Below are 5,459 nucleotides of genomic sequence, written 5' to 3' on the forward strand. Positions count from 1 at the left end.
AGCCCCTCAGCAAAGGCTGGGGTTAATATACCCCGATGGCGCCCGCCTCCCATTCCCATGATGCCTGGGAAAAGGGAGGGGGCTAATCCCACCAAATATAAAAGCCCACAGAGCAGCTGCAGCTGTTTGGCTCCTCTGACTCAAATTCAAAGGGAGTAAAGGCCTTGTTATAGAAAAAAGCTCTTCAGAAAAATAACAGCGCTTTCTTTTTTGACACAACTGCTTGGAGCAGAACAACAGAAAAATGGTAAGACATAAAGCATTGTGTTTAGGTAGCATACCTAGATAAATTGGGTAATTTGCTGTTAACTTACATAATTAATCTGTGTTTAACAAAAGCCATTTAATAAATTAACACCCAGAACTTCAGCAGCCCAGCTGGCCCTACCAAATCTCTCTGTTGATACATACAGTAAACAAAACCAAAATCCCAGGAATACCTATCAGAAGTCTAGGAAAGAAACCTCTTGAAATTAATCCTACCTCAAATACAAACCAACCTGTCCAGAAAGTTAGCTTCACTCAAAAAACTATTTACACAGAGTTAATAAGACCAAGAAGTAAAACAACACACCATCTACCACCAACGAATACAACAGTGAAGGAAAAAAACCCATGTTTTTTTCTTTTTTTTATTTCAACTAACTTCCTTTATTAGCTAGAACCAAAGATTTTGCCAGGGCTGTAAAAAAAACCAACAACTTCTTTTTCTTCTTCTCCTTCTGAAACGTCCCTTCTCCTTCCCAAATTCCTTACAACTTCTGAGTTTAAATCCAAGCCAAAAGCAAAATTCGTGCGCTTGTGAGTCCGGTGCTCCTGTCAGATTCTCTGTCTCACTCCACATCTTCTTACACTTTCAGTCTGAACGCTGTCCTGCCCTGATGAGTTTGACAGAAGCATTGGCACATGTTAAGAGGGCATTTCCCTCCCTCCCTCCCTCCCTCCCCAGAGCTGGTTTCCTTAGCGCATTTCAATCGATCCCAAGCCCGCAATGATGCGCGCTCACCTCAAGGCTCACAGCAAGCACGCAGCAGCTCAGGCTGCCTTGGCTCCAGGGCTCTGTGCTTGGATAGCTGAGAAAACTCCCGATGAGCCTCTGTTCCAAGACATTGGAATGCAATTTCCCTGTGCATTTGGTGGCAGCTTTGGGTCCCTCTGGGGGACGGCACCCAGCGTGACCCCCGCCCCTCGCCCGCCCCCCACCTGCTCCTGCACCGCCGTGGGGCTCCCTCTCCCGGGCACCTTGGGCTGCCCCCAACGGCATCAGAGCCCCGAGCCTTCACCCCGCCTTTCCCTGACCCCCAAAGAAGGCTCCGAACGAGTCCGACTGCCCTGGACAGCAGCGCAGCGCTTCCCCCAAGCCCTTCCCCAGATGATGAAATCTCCATGTGATTCAATCTCTCCTAGGAAAATTCAGTCAAGGGTTTAATATCTGAAAGCTTTACTCTCAAGAAGAATCATTTAAATTTGCCATCCTTGACAGGAGTTGTGATTGTGAGACCAAGTAGAGGAAGTCATGCTGCGGAACAATAAAATGATTTAAATATGAACTGGTTCAAGCCTGAACTGACACTTTGAATGTTTCTGTCTCTCTGCTAAAAAAATTGGGTGTAAGAGAGGGGTTTAACTTTGTTCATTGCTAAATACACAGAAATCTAACATTGAAGTGCCTAGGCACAATACACACAGGTTAGAAAAATGGAGGTGGTACACATTGCATTCAGCTGCAGGCAGAAGGATTAGCTACCTCACACATACCCAATGTGCCTTCCAAGATATTCAATTGAACTTTGGACTCTGATTTCTAAGAACAGGAAAGTGAGGCAGATTAGGAAAGTGATGCCTGCCAGAAATGTAAAGCTAGCTTTGATACAGGTTTGGTGGTTTTGTGGTATTTTTTTCCCTCCTGCAATGCATGCCCAGGTAAAAGGTGTTCAATAGCAAAGCACGTTAGGCACACTAAAAGTCAAGGCAATTCACTTCTTTAGTGTGATGATCTTTCTTCATCTCTTAATAAAAGAAGCTCTCTCTGAATGGCTGCCAGATCTGATGAGATATGGTCAGCAAAAATGCCTAAAGCACGAGACCTGTTCTGGAAAGTGCTGCCCATGCACAGCTTTTGATTCTTGTCTTTGCACTGCTTGTGTTGTACTTTTTCTACTGTTTAGAAAGGTCTCGGCATCCAATATTGGTGGCAAGGTCCTTTTTGTGCAACAGGATGCTTTTTGTGGTTGTCAGTGCTTATTCAAGGTGATCTGTCCACAAGTTTGGGACATATTTTTAGAATCTCCTCTTTAATTGTGAGCATTTCCAGAGCATTTAACTCAAGTGATACTTCTTGTGTTAACAGCTGAACAATGTCTAGGAGAATACAGAAAACTATAAAATAATGGTAAATCACAAAAATATGATGCACAGAAAACCCTTATTAACAGATGCTGAAAATAAGAATGTAACCTTTGGTGGCTTGTTTTGAATTTGAATGAGTGCTCTTGTCATCTGCAGCAAAATATTCCTAACTGCTATGAGAATAACTGGCATTTATGGGCACTTAAATATGGTTCTTTACTATCTGTGTTTGCAGAAAATGGGCAGATCTTCCTGAGGTTAGCTGTTGGTATGCCACTTCTAGAGCAGATGGGGAAATAAAACACTGAAATCAAGTGATTTTAGCAATGAGAGAAGCTAAGGGACTATCAGTCCAAATGACAAGCTGGGGCTCACACCATTCTTTGTGTGTGCTTACAGGAGCTTTGGTTCTCTAGGAGTAAGAAAGAGTCTCTATGTTAAAATGTTTGCCTGCTATTGTTCATTAAAGAAACCCCAAAACTGCCACCCACACAGACTTCTGATCAAGAATGTCAGCAGAGTTTAAGGCTGAACTCTTCATACTTTTAGGCCTGAGCAGTCACCACCTTCTAAACTGTGGTCTAGTTTATTTAGACTACTCAGTTTCTTTCCTTTTAAAATTGGAATTAAAATTTCATGCACCTTTGGCCTTTTGAACTAATATATATTTGTTGTTTTCATATCCTAAGATTATATTCTTCAATTGAAAAACTATCCTATCATATATGCACCTCAAATGAGACGACTTCACTGGAAACAATATATTATCATGAAAAGTATGCTTTTGTAGTGCTAAACAGTTTTCAGCTGGTTAATCACAAAAATCCCCTCAGACTGTTCAGAACAAGACTGAATTCAGGTAAAACTGTCATTTCATGTGACAATGCAAAGCTCATCTTAGCCAGTAAACAACAATACACTGCTTTGCTGTCAAAATGTAGCCATGAAGGACAGACCTGAGACTCAACTTTTGCACTTTTAAGTATTTTTAAAGCAAGGTGTGCAGCAGGGGGAAAGTTTAGAAAATCAGTAGAAAATGCACTGTTAGATAAAAGCCTTGCTAATTGCCTCCAGAGCCTCTGCGTGAACACAGCTATTTTGTATTCTGGTTGGAGAAGTTATTGTGGAAAACTTCCAACATTCACTTGAAAAAATGTTGAAAAAGGATCATGTGTTCTGTGTTTTTTGTCAGCATTAAAAATAGCTGCAGTGCTGAAGGTGATCTGTGTAGCAGTGATGTAATTGTGAACCAAAGCTGACATTTTGGTGTCTTATCTGCACGTCTCAAAAGGCTCTAGTTGGAGAAAGTGCACTTTAATGTAATTTTGCTTCTGTTGTGGTTGGCCAGTGAGCTGTCTGTGTACATGCATGCTGATGTTTTAAATATAAATTTACATGTATTTGATGATGTAGAGATACACACACACAAATACACATAATTTAGGTCTGCAAACAAAATGATGCTTACAGACACATTTTTACATTGATTGTAAAATGTAAGTGTGACCTTCTAAAATCTGTTTCCCTTTATATCTCCAGCTAAATAAGTATTCAGTGCTACCCAGTATAAAATGACATATGACAGCTACTTGCTTAATTATAATTTTTGCAACTACCTCTTGATTACCATACACAAAAAGGCTCAGTGATTAGTTTTGACTGATTAACTTCTGTTTATAAAAGATACAGAAAAAGACACATGGTGTTGGAGGATGAAATTCTGGTCCTTCAGAAAGATGAAGCCAAAGAACCTTCCCCAGCAAAAGAGGACAATCCTAAACCATGCCCTGCACAGTCACTCCCAGCAGATGTTGGCCAGCCTGGAAAGATCAGGCAGGCAAGGATAATCAGGAATTCTCCTGTCAGAGTTCCAGCTGGGAATGACTGGGTATGGTGTCAGTCATCTGTGCTCCTGAAACCGGTAGCTTTGTAAAAATAAGTATATAAACAGATCAATGAATAAATTCCCGGAAGCTGGATCCCTTCTGAACAGCCCATCTTCAAAAGTATTACCCAGGGTCTCTGATAGCAACCAAGCCCTAACAGCTTTTCCCTGAGGATGTGGAGATGCTCTGCAGGCTCTCCTCACATCACCAGCACAACTTTTTCCTCCTTGGTGCTGGTGGCTTGCCCCAGGTGCAAATGTGGTGAGAGAACACACAGTGGGAGACCTTGGGAAAGCACCCTAGGTGATATCCTGGCACGAGGGATGATACCTGACAAGATATTTGCTGTCCATAAATATTTAAGCGAGTACTGTAGGAAGGCGGCTTGGGGTTTCTTGCAATGTTCTATTTCCTTTAATTGTCAGTATCTCCTTATCAGCTGGTAGATGTGGTAGGTGTACTGTTATTGTCAAGAAAAACTGATCAAAATATGGGGGAATTTACATACAAATAAAAGCTGCTGGAAATGAACTCTAGTAATCCCAGTGCTCTGGTTTACCTCATCAAATTTCCTCTCCTCGCCAGTCTGAGCAGAGATGAAGAGATGTGGAATTGCATTCACACCTCCTTCAAGGCAGGAAGAAAAGCAGAGTGAATTCATCCCTTTTTCTCTTGGATGGAGCCACTTTTACCCAAGTCTGCAGCACCCAGGGAACAACTGCATTAAAAAAAAAAGACTTGTAAGAACAATGAAGAATTGGAAGGAAGGTTCAGCCACTGAAATGGAGGCCAGCCCACTGTGAAATGTCAGGGTTTATATTTTACTTTTCTTCCAGTAGCTGCTGCTTTTCTCTTGGGATATTTTTTCCCTTCTTTTTAATAAATTCTCTTCCCTGCCTCACTTGAGCCCTGGAGCTTTCTCTGGGGTTTTATTAAGTGGTACTGGAGAGGAAAAATACTTGGGGACATAACACCTCCACACCCCAGACCTTTCCCCTGTATTTGCACACCGGTACCTACCGTGGCCTAGACAGAGCTCTGGAGGGAGAATGGAGAAAATCCTCCCTTGCTGTAGCTGCTGGTGTGCAGGTAGAACTCTTTATCCAAAGTCTGCAGAATTCTGATGCTCTGCAGCAACATGCCAGGATCAGGCTTGGGTTAATGAAGCAATGAAACCAGCACTTAGCTTCCAAATTGATTTCCATGGAGACACCTACCCAGTAA

The sequence above is a fragment of the Agelaius tricolor genome, unplaced genomic scaffold, assembly GCF_023055355.1.
Source record: "Agelaius tricolor isolate 1412-34295 unplaced genomic scaffold, bAgeTri1.0.p SCAF_34, whole genome shotgun sequence".
Classification (NCBI taxonomy): domain Eukaryota; kingdom Metazoa; phylum Chordata; class Aves; order Passeriformes; family Icteridae; genus Agelaius; species Agelaius tricolor.